Raw genomic sequence first — 17531 nt, forward strand, 5'->3', positions numbered from 1 at the left:
TTCGGTACCACACAAACGCATGGAATTCCTTTGGAGCACAGCATTCAGGCAGAAAGCAAGGAATTGGCAGTAACTCAGCAATTACTCACTGTTCAACTGCTTGTGGCAGTGACTGGGTTTACCTTCATGCCTTCTTTATTTGCGCTCCGAGGTGTTGTGTTCCCGTAACCATGGGAACAAAGCAACAAAATGGTTGCTCAACGTTGTGCTACATTGCGCAATGACACACTCAAAGTCCTTCTCGGGTCAGGGGGAAGACAATGCAAGGATTCAGGCAGTTCATGACGTGTGACAGTGAAGATGCGGACTCTCCACTAATACTCACAGAGAATTCTACGACGTCATCAGAGTGAGACTGACCGATCAGGGAAAGGATCTCTCAGCTGAACAACGGTAATGCTCTCATCACTCCACTCCCGTCACACAATGTCTTGCTCGTAAGCGCTTTACTCACGGTTGGAGAGTTACGTGAGCAGTGCACTACAAATGGATTTCTTTGACTTCCAGCATGTCACCCACCTCTGTTGTCTGGCAGCGGCTAGGGTTATTTGCAATCGGTCTTGTCTTTGTAGGCACAGGTTACTGGTTGCTTTTGCTCATGTTATTGGCAGCCAAAGGGAAGATTTGATTTATTCTTGGTTCATTTTTTTCATTAACTTGCGGCTGGTTTCTTGTTTTTCCTCTTTTTAGTTTGTTGCTTTACTCGTTTGTTTCTGGCTGCAGTTAGGTGGCACACAGCCTTGAGTTCTTATTGGTTGTCTTGCGTTACTGAGGTTACTGGTACAATTTAAAAACCTAGTAGGCAGTAGTTTTGACTAAAGATTAGAGTACTTGCGGCAGGTTTCCTTTAGTTTTCAAGGCGTTTCACAGATTTCTGGATTCTTTACTCCTTACTTCTTGCCGCAGTTGGGTGAGAAGCCTTCATGGGTTCTAGGTGCGAGGTAGGCTTGTGCTGCACTGTTCTTCTTGGTCTGGTCAGCCAAGATCGTCGCCAAAATGTTGTAAATACGTTGTAATAGGCAGCAGGACACTTAGTAGTTTCAGGATAGATTTATTAAGTTATAGCAGAGCAACACACCTCGCCAGCTGGCCAGACCATAAACTGACAAGTGTGGAACATTCAAGTACAACATAGAATGTAGACATGCATTCTGGGAGGCTTAGTAGGTAGGAACATAGAGAAAGGTGTAATGGCAACAGGTGGCCATGTTGAGAGGAGAACTAGTTTACTACCCAGAGCAACTATGAAAGTATAATTACATGTAGCAACAAAACACTCACCTGCTATTAGGATGTAGCAATAAGTTAAGTATAGCCCAAAAATTCATAAATTCCGTGGTCCCAGGGCTGCTTTATGCACACACGGCAGCTTCACCCCTGCTGCAGCCTGCAGTGGAGGCAGAGCATTTGTGACACAAATAGGCAGATAAGAGTGCACACGATCAGTTCTGCTAAGTCAGTGGGAGCCCTGCCATGGAAATTAAGAGGCTCACCAGCAGTGCCTGCTGCTGCATTCAGAGGATTCCCACCTGAGCAGGCAGCAGATTTGGAACTGGAAAGCTGAGCATGACAGCAGTCGTTGAGCTATTAATAGGCTGTAAACTCTAAGGTGCACATTAGCAGTATCAAGTTGTGCTGCCAGGATGAGTGAAGTCTAAGAGAGTTGTGGCTTCTGGTCCTTCACCATGCTACTACCTGAAAACTTTGAATTAGCAAATGTCAGAATGGATATGCATCCATATCACAATGGGAAATGTGACGCACTCTTTCATTGAGTACCTTTTTGTGACAGACTCAACTACATCATGCCTGGGGTATGGTTAAAATCTAATTGTGCATGTCTGCACATCTTAGGCCAGCACTGCATTTCAATCTGCTAACCACAGAGTAATGTTGCTCCAATCAAAACATAATGTGACTGTAATATTTCAAAAAGTAAAATAGCCATTAACTTACCCCATCACAAAGATTACTTTCAGACAGTTCTGCCATCAAATCACTAACAGAGGCTCTCAGGTGTAGCAAGTGCCGAGGTACAATGACCTTCACATTTGGAACCAGGATCGCTCACAGGGAGATCACAGATGGTGCATCGAATGTGAGGGCATTTGTGTTCTCACACTGTAGGTCGCTACAACTGATAGGAGGATTGCAAGTCAAGCTGGGCTGTGGTTAGATCTCTGGTCTCAGAAGGCTTGATCTCCCTGAACTACCCTTGTCAATGGAAAGCATCAGTGAACAGCATCAATGAACTCAGGTGCTGGTATGGAAGGACAAACACTAGATAGTTCATCTAGTGTATTCTCTTTTTCTATTTTGAACTTTTATGATGCTGCTTCTTGTTTTGAATTGTATTGTACGGATGTCAAAGTATTACTGGGCTGGACTGTACCCATGAGGCACAGGGTCAGACTGATTTGCATATAGCCATGTCTGAACTGGGGTGGAAGAGTGGGCTAAAGAACGGTGATGGATTAAACCCAGATCTTTAGACTGGGTGTGAGTGTTTGATTGATTCAGATGCTCCGTCCATCACCACCCCCTTTTGTACCGCAGTCATTTTAGTTGCCCACACTGGCTTTTTAGGAGTCAATCAGTACATTTGACTCCTTTTATCATTGTTTCTTAATGTAATTGATAGTTTGAAAAATATTTACCTCACTGTTATCTTCACAGGGGTATACACCATATGCCTATCACACAAGGAGAGGCTAAGCAAGTACCACTTAAAAACATCTTTAATGGAGGAGCTGTTTGAATATGACATTCATAACTTGTGAGAGGGCATCCACTGTAGATGTGTAATGTAGGTGGGGTATTATTGTCAACTCAATAGACATACTCAATTTAGCTGATAATACAGCTCCAAGTGAATCACTACCTAACCCTAGTAGCAATGGTACAAGTAGTGGGCAACACCCTTGAGGAATGTGTGCTAGGTTCAAGCAGTACCAACCATTAAGGTTACCCCAACTGTAGCAGGGGTCAGTTACCTGATTGTGATGTTCCATTACATATTGGCTCTTCTGGAATACAGACAGGGGTTAAAGAAAGAGAAAAGGGACAACAGCATCAAGGAAGAAAGAAAGGGGAAGACAGACTAGAGTAAGAAAGGCTAGTAGAGGAGGACGGACTAGAAGAATAAAAAGAACTAATGAACTGGGACCCACAGACGAAAGACTAGTGATGGATACCTTCAATAAAAATGGTGGGGTGCGAAGGTGCTTGACTCACCATAATTGCAGAGCTTCAGCAGGACTGCTGCAGAACTTATCCTTAACACAAGCAGAAAAAGGAAGAACTTCCTTCAGGCTTGTGGAACGGAATTTCAGCCAATCCTTGAGCTGCTTTCATTCTATGAAAACAGCCCCAAGATTGGTGAGAGCATGCTCCCCCAGCACTCATTTTGAGGCTGGGGACCTGTGCCAGCAAGGGTCTTCCAAGTGGATGTCGGGCTGGTCGTCGCAAGATGGCAGGCCAATCCAACATGCGCACTGTAGACCAGTGCACACATTCTGCACTTGCAGGCTTCAGCCCAACCCCCAGCACTGAAAAGCCATTTTATTTTTTTGTGTTTGCCTGTTGTGTTTGCAGCAGGTGGGGCAATGCCCCTCTGCTCATGAGGAGGAACCGCCCCTTGGAAACATAGGAAGACTCAAAGAGGGGAGGTGGTCGGAGAGCTACGGGAGACATAAACAACCGGTGGAGCTACCAAAACACTAGGTCAGGACAGCACTAGAACCTGAGAAGAGAAGGTGTATGGCTTCTCAGAAGAAACCCCAGAAAAGACAGACAAGTGAATGAAGGAGTGGTGGACACCTTTGAGTGCTGGATGATCAATGCTCCTGCCACATTTAGGGAGAGATGTGACTTGGCCAGGAATGCTGGCCGCAAGGTGAACAGGACCAGTGCCTAAAAAAGGAAATGAAAACCAGGAATTAAAGATGAACAGGGATGAACTCTAAACGAATAATGCAGAGAACTGGTGCACATATTGGCACAATAAATGGTTCATAGTAATATGCCCTCTAGAGTGCTATAAAATTGCATGGGTGTAGTGTATACCAATTTGTTTTATTAACTTTGAAAGGATCACTCATAGTGTGGCATGCCCTATGCATAGATGGGGTCAGTACTATTCCTTAAAGCTGAATTACAACCAGCCTACCAGTCTAGGATGTACACTTGAATATGAAGAAATAAGAATAAGTATCCTGGAAAGACTAGGAATAGATGCCAAGATGTATAGAATGTGGTTCAGATGAGAATTAGAAAGGCCTGGAGAAGCACCCACAGCACTGTACTATCACATTAAAGACCTTGTTAAAATGTGTCTCAAACCAGTGACATCCTCTAAATAGGAAATTCTAGAAACAAATATTTGTTACACGCTCTTAGTACTCTGGTACATAAGTTGGTGAGGAAGCATAGTAATTTAATCATAAAATCTGCGATTGAAATCGCATATATTTTTTCATGGGTGGAACTACTGTAGACCGTAAAGGGAAGATATTGCTTCTTAAGGAGTAAACCACTTAAATATTCTCTGCCCAGAACATTAAAGGACTATTTACCATGTAGGCAAACTGCCCCTATTACCAACTCAAGGTCGATTTTGTCAGAGAAAGCAAGAAGGGGAACCCTAGAAAAACGGAGTTACTGGTAAATCCATATATTATATGGGGGAAATAACATTTCAAATTATACTACCTTATAAGAGTGAATAGTAGATAAGTTCGAGCACCAACAGATATGGTTAGGAAACAGTATATCATATGGCCTCAATGTGTGACTTCGGAAACCCTTCTCCAAAAGAAAGTAATAAACATAATATGTGTCCATGGAGATCAAAAGAAATATCCCATTGCCGAAGAAAAAAAATGAAAGATATGCCAGGAATATAGGAATGGGCTCAATTATATGTCACCCATTCAATTAGTGAAATCCTTATATTAGAAATTGGTAGACCAGGGTTTGATACCCTACTAAAAGACAGTTTAGATCACCCCAATGATTGGTTAGCAGAGGATCCCTACACATGAGAAGACCTTTCACCTTCACGGGGAAAAATAAAAAAAGTCCCAAAAATAACAGTCTAGAGAAGGTGTGAAGTCCCTTGGTATATTTCATTTTCAAGGATCAGACTATGTGGGGTGTGGATAGGGAAGATCCCATGCTGGCATGCTTGGGCCAGTTTGATATAAAGAAAGGAATATTTAACAGTAGGTCTTCATTTTGTAAAAGTAAATTGGTTACTCTATAGATATGGGAATAAAGACCAGTCTTTACTAATAGTTGTCCATTAGTGCTTTCAATACAGTATTATATTGTTAGCACACACTCATTTGTTAACTAGTCACTTTGAAAGAAAAAAATGGAATAAAACATACCTAATAACTTTTACTGGCCTGAAGTGTTTTCCCGAAGCAGGTAGTGTGCTGGCCCATATTTACAAGGCCACGCAAAGCCACCCTGCATGGCTTTTTATGGCTTTGTAAATACAGCGCCTGCCACGCGGGACATGTGTTTGCCACACCCTGGAGAATGCCCAATCAGAAACTGGGCCAGGAGCAGGCCCATCTGCAGCCAGACAAGGCTGGGCTAGGCCCCCACTCTTGGCCCCATGTGCGGACAAAAAAAAAATGAAAGTCTTGAAAGTTTGGTAAGCAAAAGATGCCAAAGTAGGCCTCTGAGTTTATAAAGCTTTTTTTCTGTCAATTTGTGACATTATCTTGACTGTCCCCAGTGTCTTATCTAGAAATGGTTAAGAGGAGATTAACTCAATATAAAAATGGAGGGGGTAATGTTTCTCACTGCCCTTCCCATCGCCTCGCACCTTTCTTCAGCCATGGGGGCCATTACCACCGAACTCGAATTAGTTGAGGACTGTATAGAATCCATAAAAAGACTGACAAAAGATTCTATCATTCAACCAAATGTTCAATCTACAGAAGTTATCACAGGATCAAAAGATGTAGTAACTACTAAGGCCCATGGCTTAGTGTCACCTGTGAACTGCTTAACACAGGGTGTCAATACTGCTAAAACAATAAACCCCTGTATAGTGCATAAACAGTTAGATGACATTCTTTCTGAATATCCCCCCCCCCCTAAAACCAGAGTTAATTAGCCACCTTCCAAGAGTAAGATAGGGGAGCGGAAAGCACAGAGAGATGGATCAATTACACCCAAAGAAAAGAAAATCAGTACTCCCAACAGGGGCTAGCGAGGAAACTGCGGGTTGAGTCAGTCTGAAGGTCCTAACTTTCTCGAAAGGATTGACCTTATTGCAGACATACAAGAGACTTTAACAGGGACATCTGGGGCAGATCAAATCCTTGGCTGAATGAGTACAAATACTGACAAAGTTGCAGAGTAGAGTCTTGCCAAGCAACTCTAGATCATAGTGACCCAACTATTCTGAGCCATGGCGGAAGATATTTTTACTTTCTTGCTTCTAAACTCTGGAATATCCTTCCATTGCCGATGAGGCAATCTCCATCAGAGCCTCAGTTTCTCAAAAACCTTAAGACTTGGTTTTTTTAGGCTCATTCTTCTTCATGTTTCTTCAGTTTGCTTCTGACTGCTCAGCGTTGGTACACGCCTTACCGGAGTAGCTATGCACTTTGTAAAACGCGTATTCCTTCATTTATTCATGGTCTACACAATATAACACCTTAGTTACTTTTTTTCTCCCATCCGTTACACATGCTTCAAATAGCACTAACCATAAAGAGAAGAGCAATGCAATACTGGCCGAATTGTGGGAACCGCACACCCTATCCCCTCTGAGGAAATTCACAGTATGCAGTTGCAAGTTCCCCAGAAAGGCAGCCAAATGCTATATCTTCATCTCCCCCCAGAGTGCACCTCATATATTATGATTCTGGAGGGGGTTGCAACCCTTAATAAAGGCGCTTAAGAGAATTGTGAGGTATTAAAGTGATAGAGCGAGCTTTAGAAAATATTTTATTCTGGCTCGTGATGTCACACTCTCATAACCTGAAATAATATTTTAATGAGTGTTTGCATGATTTGTTTGATTAAACCAATCTAGATTAAGTTTGCACCACACATGAACACGCGGGAAACTAATTACATGTGCTCTTGTTGCATTTGCAAGTCTGTTTTTGTAACACATTATTACCTCCTCGTAAGTCTTCCTCGCCACATGATTTACATAGTGAGCTTTAGCTCCACAACAGAACCCTCCAAAGCAAAAAGAAACCACCTCCCACCCCCTCCCAACATGGCCGACCAGTCCCACCTGACCTCTATAAGAGGCGGGCCGGCCCAACCAATTAGCCTGTTTTTTTTGTTCTGCACGACTCTCTCCAGAGCACGGTACAGGTAAGATGGGCCGGCGTGAGCTGGCCCTGGGGTTTTAAGGTGGTGGACCTGCTCTAGCGGTCTCTGGTGCCTTATGCCTAGAAATCCCCCCCCCTCTTCCTGCCCCCGGTCCTGTGGGGCCGGTTAGGTGCTGCTATAGCGTGCCAGTGGTTTATAGGGGGGGGGGGCGGCAGGGGATATGGGGTGTTTGGGCATCCCCGTGTATCCCCAGGTCGTTACCGAAGGGCCCGGGCCACTGTGTGGGCTTTTTGGGGTCCAGCGCTCCGTTGGGCGTTTATGCACCTATGTGTGCTTACATGGATATGTGAATTGCAGGTTACGCCCGTCGGGTAGCTGGGCTGCCCGATGGGTGTTGTGTTTTCATAGAAATACCAGGGCTGTGTGTATTGGCTCTGCGTGGGGCTTATCACTTACAGTGTAACAGCTTTCGGGTTGTAATTCTGCCTGTCGTGAAATCATGCACCTCAGTTTGTAACGGGTGCTCGTGCTTCACATTATGCCATTGCCTGGAACAGCGTTTACTTGTTCTCAGGGCTGCAAGCGCTTCTGCACGACGTTAAGCGGATTGCAGGTAACGTTTTTTTCGCTGCATTATATGGCACAGCGGAAGACATTGTAGGACTTACTCGGCGGGGGCAGGCGCGGCCTCCCTCGTTTGTCCACGAGTCCTCGGACCGGGTGCTCCCTTCGGCCCGGCCTGGGTCTCAGTACATCGCGGCGCCGGCGTCCGAGAGTTTTTTTTTTTCTCCGCTACTCTCTCCTCCCCAACGGCCCGCGGCGGCTTGCCGCGCTGGGGTTGGCTCCGGCGGGCTCCCGCCTCTTGTGGGCGGGGTTGGAGGGTGCCGGCGATTGCCTTGGCGGCCGTGCACGCCGGGGTTCCCCTGCGGGCGCTGCGAAGCGTTCTGCCTTCGGCAGGCAGCGGACAACGCGTCGGGCTCGGCTGTGAGTCCGGTGTTCGATCCTCGACTTGGATTGGTCCAATGAGCCGTGGCTCGAAGGTGAGGCTTGTGCCTGTGGAGGGGACAGCCCCCACGGGCCAGGGTTCGGATCCTGCCTGTGCTGTAGGAGTGTCCCAAGGTGGGATATTTTCAAGGGGGCTTGTCCATTTTTACTCACTTGACGTGTGACTGTGGTCAGGTTTAATTAATTTGACCTGCTTGAAGTAGACATGTGTGGTGTGCTACATTTCTTGTCCTTGCCTCGTGCAGTCACTGACTGCGAACTTGCAGACGGTTTGCCCCGAGTACTGGGGGCACTTCACCGCCTCGGCGGGTGCTCGTCTGTGCTGCGATGCCTCTCCTCAGGTGGCGGGGGTTCAACCTCCTCTTCTCTCACCTTCGGCGGGGTCTCCTGGTGTTGCCGCGCAGCCCCATCGAGGTCCTGGCGCGGCGGGTGGCCCTGCCCCCTCGTCGCCCTCTCGGTGGCCCCGGGGGGGGAGTGTATGGCCCGGGGGGAGAATTGTGGCCCAATGGTTAGAACAGCAGTCTCTAATACTGTGGTCTAGCCCGGGACCGGGGTTCGTTTCCCCGCCGCGAAGGGGGCTTGGGCTCAAAAGGTCCTGATGATGTTAGTTGGCTACTTTCTCTCCAGGGGATGCATGGCCTCCTCCTTCAGGGTGTCCAGAAGGGGTCGCCTTGGGGGGAATGCCGGGAGGGGTTCCGCGGAGGCGTTTGTACATACGCCTTGCGACCCTTTCGGACGTGTGGTGCGCTATTCTGGCGGGGAGGTCGCGCACGTACGGGGTCCATTCCGGCGTCCTTGTCGGCTTGTCCTCTTTGAGGGGCGTCCCGTCCTGGCAGGGGTGGGGCCCTTCGGCCATTCCTCCCGAATACGGGATGTCGGTCGCCACAGGGTACTGTCTTGGGGGCTTCCGGGCCCCGGCTTCGGCGTTTCCCGGTCTGGTACTGGTGGGGCCGCTCCCGTGTTGGTCATCCCGAGATCCTGGCTTCGGCCGTCCCGCTCCAGGGAGTTCCCTGGGGGGGGGGTGGGGCTGTCGCCTCCATTTCGTCCCATCTTGGGCCGTGGCTGGCACGGTTCTTGGGCTCTTCGGGCTGGCTGGCCTTGCGGATTCTACGCGGAGTCCCTCCTTCTCGATAGGTTGGGGTACCTGCCCCTTCCAGGGTCGGCCCTGAAGGGCTTGCCAGGAGCCTGTGGCCATGCCACCCAAATATCTCCTGATCTCGTCCGTACTCGGAAGTTGTGCTGGGTCGGGCCGGGTTGGTGACTGGAAAGTCCGCCCGGGATGACCAGGTGCTGTTGGCTTCGGCCTACGATTGGTTCCCGCCCTCGGTTGCGGATGCTTCCGTTGGGTTTGCCCTCTGGCCCGTGGGGTCTAGGGCAATTCCGCCCTGCCTGCGCCTGATCTCGTCTGATTTCTGTATTTCGGCAGTGTCGGGACCGGTTGGTTCCGGGTGGGGAGTCTGCCTGAAGTTCCCAGGGGCTGCCGGCTAGGGGTACTGGCACCTGGCCCGCCTGGTGGTTCTTCTTCACCGGGCAGGGGTCGGGGTGTTCCCCGTCTGGATGTCTCCCCTCCGTCGGCTCCCTGCTCTGGGGGCGGTAGTCCCTTCGGTGCCCGTCTCGGGCTTGTCCTCCTTCGACCCGTCCTCCCCTCTGGTTCGGTCAGGGGGGGGCGCCCTTGGGCGCCGGGTCGATTGGGTCTCCGGCAGTCGCGCAACACGGAAGTTGCTGGCGGCCCTCCTGGCTAACAGGGTGACCTGCCGTCGTTTGCGCCTGTGCTTCAATGCCCCCAGGTCTTGACAGGCGTCCTATCCTTGCTCGGGGATTGTTTTCTTGAGCGGAGTAGCCGGTCCTGGCCCTTCGGGCTGTCCTGTCCACAGGGTCCGACTAGGGGGAGGCGGATCGACTGAGTCGGATCTTCCTTCGTTGCCTGGTATCTCCCGGACCCCGGTGGGCTACAGCGCCTGGGGCCTCGTCTCGGTCTGCCTCCGGTGACTCTGTTCACGGTGAGGGTCTCGGCCCGCCTGCCCGGATTCTGGTGCTCGCTTCGGCAGCACATATACTATAATTGGAACGCTGCAGAGAAGATTAGCATGGCCCCTGCGCAAGGATGACACGCATATTCGTGAAGCGTTCCATAGAATCCGCCTGGGTCCTGGGGGTGCCCGGTCTTTTGCGAGGCCATTCGGCTGTTGTGCGCGTTTCCCCCGTGCCCTCTGTTATCGCGGATTCTCGGCTGGATTCGCTTGGGCAGGCCGGGAGGCTCCGGGGTGCGCGCCTCGGCGGCACGTGGTCGCTTTTTGGATCATTGCAGGGGTGGATATCTAGGGAGCTTTGGCTCACGAGTGAGTCTTGTGCCTTTGGTGCTGACGGCCCTCACTGGCCTGGGTTCGATTCCGGCCGGGGCGGGGAAGGTATCCCTAGGTGGCAGTTTTTTGCCTGGCACCCGCGTGTGGTTGACGCGCTTGTCGTGGTGCGTGCCGGTATTTGGACCCGGCGGGGTCAACCGCCCCGGGTACCCTCTCCTTGGGCGAGCTGGCGGTTCGAGCCTCCTGGCCGATCCTGGTTCTTCCCGTGCCAGGGTTGGGTCCCCCGCTCTCGGCGTCAGTGTTGAGCCGGCTCTTGTCGGCTGGCCCGCCTACTTCTGCAGGCCTGATCCTGTGCCCGGCGCTGGGCGCCCTTCTCGCGTTGGCGCGGTCGGCTTGGTGCTGTCCCCGCCTCCGTGGTCCCCTTGCGGGTATTGGTTTTCCGGTCTGAGGGGTGTTCCTGGAACGTGGCCCCTGCTTGCCGGTGGGCCCGGTGGGCGGCCTTGCGGGCCTTCCTCAGTCCGGGTTCGAGTCTACGGCCATACCACCCTGAAAGCACCTGATCTTGTCTGTTCTCTGCAGTTCAGCGGGGTTGGGCCTGGTTAGTACCTGGATGGGAGACGGCATGGGAATACCTGGTGCGGTGGGCTTAAACGGCCTGGTTTCCTTGGTGGCTCGCTTGGCTCCGATGTTGTTTATCCTTCGCCCACGGGCGCTCTGCCGGTCTCCCCCTTGGGTGCTCGCTTCGGCTGCACATATACTACTTTTGGATCGTTCCTGAGGACATTTGCGGGGCCCCTGCGCAAGGGTGGCTCGCAAATTCGTGAGGCGTTCCTCGGGTGTTTTCTCTCTCGTTCTACGAGCTCTTCGGGGTCCGCCCTGTTGGGCCCCGGCCCTCGGTGGCTTTTGCGGTGCCTCGCCTTTACGGTGGTTTTCCCTGGTGGCGATGGTGTCTGCGGGGCGGATGGGCGTGCGGGGGTCGTTCCTCCGCTCCCCGCCCTTCTTGCGGGTTTTGCCGGACGGGGTTGTTCCTCCGGCATGTCCCCCATGTCCTTCTCGGGGTTCCTGGCCATGGGGCCTCGGACTCAGGTGGTATCTCTACCGCTTTTCCCGGCCAACGAGGTTCCTCCCTTGTCCGTGCTGGTTGTTCGGCGTGCTGTTTTGGCTTCTCTTGGCCGCACGTCTTTCCTTTCCCGGTGGGATGGCCTGTGTTATGCCTTTTGGCCCGGTTCGTTCGGGCCGCTAGCCCTCGTTCCTCCTTGGTTCGCGGGCTTACACAGACTGGCATCCTTCCCTACGCTTCGCTGGGTTCGGTGGATCCGGCGGGGGCCCAGGGTCGGTCCGCGAGGTGTGGCTCTGTTCCCGGGGCCCCCTTAGTGGGTGTCTCCTCTGTGGAGTTTTATCTGTCTTCGGCGTGGTCATCACCCGCCTGGTACGTGGGTCTCTAGCAGTCCCGGGGGGGACGTCGCTGGGGCCGTTCTGAGTGCTGGAGCTGCGACTCCTGGTTGGCCTCCTTTTTCTGGAGGTCTTGATTTCAGGTTGCCTGTGGTCCCTGTTTTCTTTTCAGTTGTTTACATCAACCTTGGGTTGGTTTCTCTGCATCACCATGTGGTGTTGTGGTTATGGTGGTCAATGAAGCCTTGTTGGCTTGGGTATTTGCTCACTATGTAAATCATGTGGCGAGGAAGACTTACGAGGAGGTAATGCCCCGGTTACTTACCGGTAATCTTCATTACTCCGAGTATAGTCTTCCTCGCCACATGAGTTCCCTCCCCCCCTCCCTGTTTGGCTATCGGCTTCATTGTTTGCTTGGTAGATCAGGCTAATTGGTTGGGCCGGCCCGCCTCTTATAGAGGTCAGGTGGGACTGGTCGGCCATGTTGGGAGGGGGTGGGAGGTGGTTTCTTTTTGCTTTGGAGGGTTCTGTTGTGGAGCTAAAGCTCACTATGTAAATCATGTGGCGAGGAAGACTATACTCGGAGTAATGAAGATTACCGGTAAGTAACCGGGGCATTAATATTGTCCTGTTTGTTATGTCTGTCCTATTGTCTTTGTCACTATTAATATGCAGCTGATCATTCATGGCATGTGCTTTTATATGTGCTTACATGTATGTGCTATGTTGTGTTTGTCTGTCTGTGTATCATTTAATCATCTTTTTACTCTTTCAGAAACATAAAGCTGGATTACATGAAGAATGGTAGTTATTATATGTGTTGCTTTATTTGTTTGCTTCTGCTAGTTGTCATTTATTAATGGGTTAATTACTAGCAGGGAAAGGGTGGGTAACAGAAGGGTTTGTTTTACCTGAATTAATTATTCTTTTGTGTTTGTTTAAATAATAGTTTTCTGAAAAAGTGATGCAAGCTGAAAGTGGCGCAGTGACGCAAGCAAAAAGTGGTGCAGAAAATTGACGCCTTCTAAAAGAGGCCTGCTGATGCTAAGCCACAGGAGAAAGTTTATTTTGAAAAAAAAGATGACAAGCCTACAAACTTTTATTATGAAATCTTTAAAAAAGGAACTGCTAAAGTCAACTCTGTGGAGTGGGTTTGGATGTGCCATGGAAAGCTCAGAACGGTCAGGCTCAAGGCTGAAAGGAAGAGACGTGACAAGATTTTGTATTGCTTGAACATTTTTGCTACAAAATGTAGCAGATTAAGGAACTGTCGCCAGGATTCTGTGCATGAACAATGACTTTGTGTAAAGCCTGGTCTCGTGGTGGAAGATGTCACAGTTTACTGTGGCGTGAGGTGATTCAGCCAATGGAGAGCCAGAATTCAGCTGTTGGAATGTGAAAAATAGTTAGCTCAGCTTATTTTAGGGTATAAGAATAGGCTTTAGCTGCAAACTTTTGGCTTACGCTCTTGATTCCAGAAGGACGTGTTCTGCTGTCCGATGATTACACGTAAGAAATGTAACTTTTAAGACTTTGTTTTCAGGCGATGAGGGTAGTGACAGAGAGATAGTTAGGTTTTGGAAATGCTCTTCCTTTTCACTTATTTCTGCTAATAAATAATATTATCTTGAATTAAGCTCTCTTTATAAAATGCTAAATAAAACTTACTTATGACTTTTTCTAATGCATTACTTAATAAAGTTCCAAACCTAAGTTTTCTTAAATATGTTTTAATAAACTTTTTTAAATGACAAGCTGGTCTTGTTTATTATGAATGTCTTAAATAAACATATAGTATCCATTCACCTCACTCTCTGTGTTTATGGGCCTGGTATTGATTGGTAAGTGTGATAGTGGATTGTGACATCATTTATAAAGAATTTTAGTTTTTGGGCTCCAACAAAAGTATAAAGTAGCACATCGGTGCCTGAACATGTAAGGTGGCCGACAGACAAAGTGGCTAATGGTATTAAGGCTTGTAGAGTAGACTGAGTGAGTCCCTCACCAAAAAAACCTCTAAGGAGGACTGTGGCGCAATCAAGTTCAGGGACCCACGAATAATGAGGTCTCTGCTGAACCGACTCAAGCATGCAAGGAACAAATGGGGCAGGATACGTGCTCTTATCCTGGGCAGCTTTTATCATCCACCCCTCAAAAGGGTATATGATCCCATTAGGCACAGGCCAGATCCCACAGCAGCACATTTGTCCTTGGCCTCAGTTGCTACAAAAATTTGTTTCATGTCATCTGGTTTATGTGACATTGATTGACTTGCGTCTGCTCCAGTCTGCCATTTCATTGCACCACTAAACGTGCCCCACATGAGCTTGCTAGTAGGCCTGGGCAGTGAACTCTGCTCTGTTTGCAGAGATTGCAGAGTTTTCCACACTCAGTGGCGCTCACACTCACCAATGTCAAGCTGACGAGCACGAGCGGAAAAATTCTGCTTCCCGATGAGATTTCTCAATGCGGGTGGTCGAATTTATCAATGCAGGCAGTCGCGGATGGTCGTGACTGCTCGCAGTGAGAAACCTTCCGCTCGCGTTGAATAGAAAATCTACTTGAGTGGCAGAAAGGAAGCAGCCTCCTCTGTCTTGCTCATGATACCGTTCGCACAGATTTTACAGTGCAAGACAAACACTCGGTGCTGAAAATCAACGCAAACGGCATGACCAAACACACTCCGCTCCTTGAAGAGGAGGGTACTCTGCCCAGGCCTAACCGGGATACCCTCCGAATGATAGTGCGCTCTATAAAGCTGCATAACATAACATGTCATCTACACAAAGCTGCATTAGGCTCAGCTGTACATGTATATTGGAAATGTCCTACGTTAAACGTGTGTAATATGTTAAATAGCACATAGCCATAACAAAGTCATAGGTAAATGTGTAACTTACTTGTTGCATACCTTGTAACTTATTTAGGTAAGCACTTTGTGAATGGGATCCTGCTTATTAAGGGCCTTTGATCTCTATTGTATGAACTCTCTCCCGCTCACCTCAGATCGTGCACCCAATATACACTCTTCCGTAAGGCGCTTAAAAACTTTTCTCTTGTCACAAGCCTTTTCTCCATAAACTGCTTTTCTCTATCTCCCCTCGTTTTTCCTGTCCTCTTGGGCTCAGTACTCTATAGCGCCATGAAACCGCCAGGTGAACGTGCGCGCTATAAATATTTTAAACTCAAACTCAACTCAAACTCTCCTATGGATATACAGTACTCATACGTATATAATGCTATGTATTCAGTAAAACCGACCAGTGGGCAGCCTATGAGGAGATAATTAACAATCCTAATGTAAACGGTGCTGAAATAACAGTCTAACAAAAGCCCCGGTCCACATCCACGGTTTTGCAAAGTGTTTTCAGCAGGAAATACATCATGTCAGTGCAAGAATTTGATTAATGATCTGCGTGGCCATGCTTAACATATCAGATAGGGTGGACTTCAGCACGGAATGTGTGATTTATGAGCATGTATCGGGCACGCTTCCTTGTTTGCAGCAGCTATGACATTTATAAAAATGACAGAAATTATTTATTTACCTGCCAGCAACCTTAGGGGGGAGGGGGTCAAGTGGTAAAGGTGCATAAGATAAAGCACCCAGTAAGAAAGTGACTGAACAGATACAAAATGAGCTTAGGAATAATCGTTTAACTGACATTTCTACGTATGTAAAGGCAAGTTCTTAATTGAACTTAGTCAGATTCACGTGTATTTATGCTTGGAAAGAAATCAAAATAACTGTATATATAGACGGTGCTATAAAACCAACACCAAAAAAGATGGAAAAATAGCCGAGACCCTTCACAGCTCAACAGACTATTTCAATATTCAGTGACAATCTGCACCAAAATGCACACCTTTCAAAGGTTGTGAGTAGAAGTGGCACTTTCTCAAACATTTTCCTCCGCTTATTCCTGTTTCATTAAAATGTGAACTAGAGGTACATACAAATGTGGAACACAATTCGATGAATTTCTTTGAATACCCACAGTTAGATAAGGGGTTAGAAAAATGCAATATCACTTTAATGTGCACCCACAGAGTACTGGCTTTCTCCTGGAAAGGCCTTACATTTTTTTTACCTTAAAAAGTGGCTGCTTGGTACGCTTATGGGGCCTCGTTTACGAGGCTGTGCGTCACTTTTACGCGGTCGGTGCGTCACTTTTTGTGACGCACCAGTGGCGTAAAAAATGCTCCTTGTTGCGCCATATTTACAAAGTGACGCATCTAGGTAGATGCGTCACTTTGTAAACCCCTGCACCATATTATACCCGCGCCAGGTATAATGTATGCAACGGGGGCGTATTGACGCAAGGAAGGGTCGTAGAAGTGACGCAGTGAAATCTATGAGATTTCACTGCGTCACTTTTAGGACGCTGTTGCGTCAAAAACTTGCACCTGCCTCACAGCAGGCGTAAGACTGACGCAGGCCCTTTCACATGGGGCTTGCCCCATGTGAAAGGACACATTGCTGGAGTTGCGTTACTTTTGTGACACACTCCAGAAATGCGTCACTTTTGCGCCATACAGATACGTCAGAAATACTGACGTATCTGTAACTCCTTTCGACATGATGCGTCATACATTAAATATGACGCATCAGGAATGTCGCAAGGAGTGTGCACTGAGAAGTGACGCAACGCTGCTTTCACACAGCGATGCGTCATTTCTCATAAATGAGGCCCATGGTGTGTACAGTGTGCCCATCCTTTAGTTTTTAGTAATTATAAATACAATTTTCAATTACATAGTGCATACTGCCCCTGACAAGGTATTAAAGCATACAGCTGAATGGAGATAAGTAAGAATATAAACAAATAAAACGAATCACATTGCTCACGCTGCATATTTATTAAACACTTGATAAGATGTATAAGGTAGATATCAAAGAAGATAACACAGACCCAGCAACCAAAACAAACATTTCTCTGTGTGAGAAGCAGGCCTTGGACGGGGTGAGTCATTGTGCCAAGAAGTACCCATCCTCACCCCCAAACACCTCCTCAAAAAAATAAAAAGCTTCCAGAGGCTGGTGCGAATGTCCTGGGGTGTTTTCACACCCATTAATGGACATCGGCAGTTCAAAGACTTCAAAAATGAACTGAAATCCACAACTTGCAGTGTTTTTCAGCTCATTTCCCTTGCCAACCTGTGAAATCAGCACCTCAGGGGACGACCATTTGAAGGGAGCCAACAGTGTGTGTCCCACGGTAGCACATTGTGAGTTGGCAGGTCTGAATTACCACAGGTTATAATCGCGAAATGATTCCAAGTGACATGAAAAATATGCTGCAGGCTGTGATACCATATCCCTCCATCGGAAGAGGGCTTGGACAGAATTAATGCAAAGTCGTGGAGGCCTCTTCACCAGTGCTTAGTTTCCCAAAAATAAGTACTAGCGCCCGTGTCAGGAGGCCACTGCAGCTTGCACCACACATTGCCCCTGCCATGCTGCCAAAGATAGTAATAACACAACCAGTAATCACTACACTCCTACAAGTGTGAAAATTCAGA

At 48.3% G+C, this 17531-nt stretch overlaps 2 non-coding genes and 1 pseudogene across 2 annotated transcripts; all 3 read left to right on the top strand.

The window, feature by feature from the left end:
• Positions 1 to 10345: 10345 nt before the first annotated feature.
• LOC147724005 (U6 spliceosomal RNA) lies at positions 10346 to 10452 on the top strand. The gene has a single exon (XR_015295339.1). It is a non-coding gene; the product is annotated as a U6 spliceosomal RNA (small nuclear RNA).
• Positions 10453 to 11144: 692 nt separating this feature from the next.
• On the top strand, positions 11145 to 11263 carry LOC147724006 (5S ribosomal RNA; annotated as a pseudogene).
• An 86-nt stretch (positions 11264 to 11349) lies between these two features.
• On the top strand, positions 11350 to 11456 carry LOC147724007 (U6 spliceosomal RNA). Its single transcript, XR_015295415.1, has one exon. It is a non-coding gene; the product is annotated as a U6 spliceosomal RNA (small nuclear RNA).
• The last annotated feature ends 6075 nt before the right edge of the window (positions 11457 to 17531 follow it).

Source organism: Lissotriton vulgaris, chromosome 4_1 (genome assembly GCF_964263255.1).
Source record: "Lissotriton vulgaris chromosome 4_1, aLisVul1.2, whole genome shotgun sequence".
Classification (NCBI taxonomy): Eukaryota; Metazoa; Chordata; class Amphibia; order Caudata; family Salamandridae; genus Lissotriton; species Lissotriton vulgaris.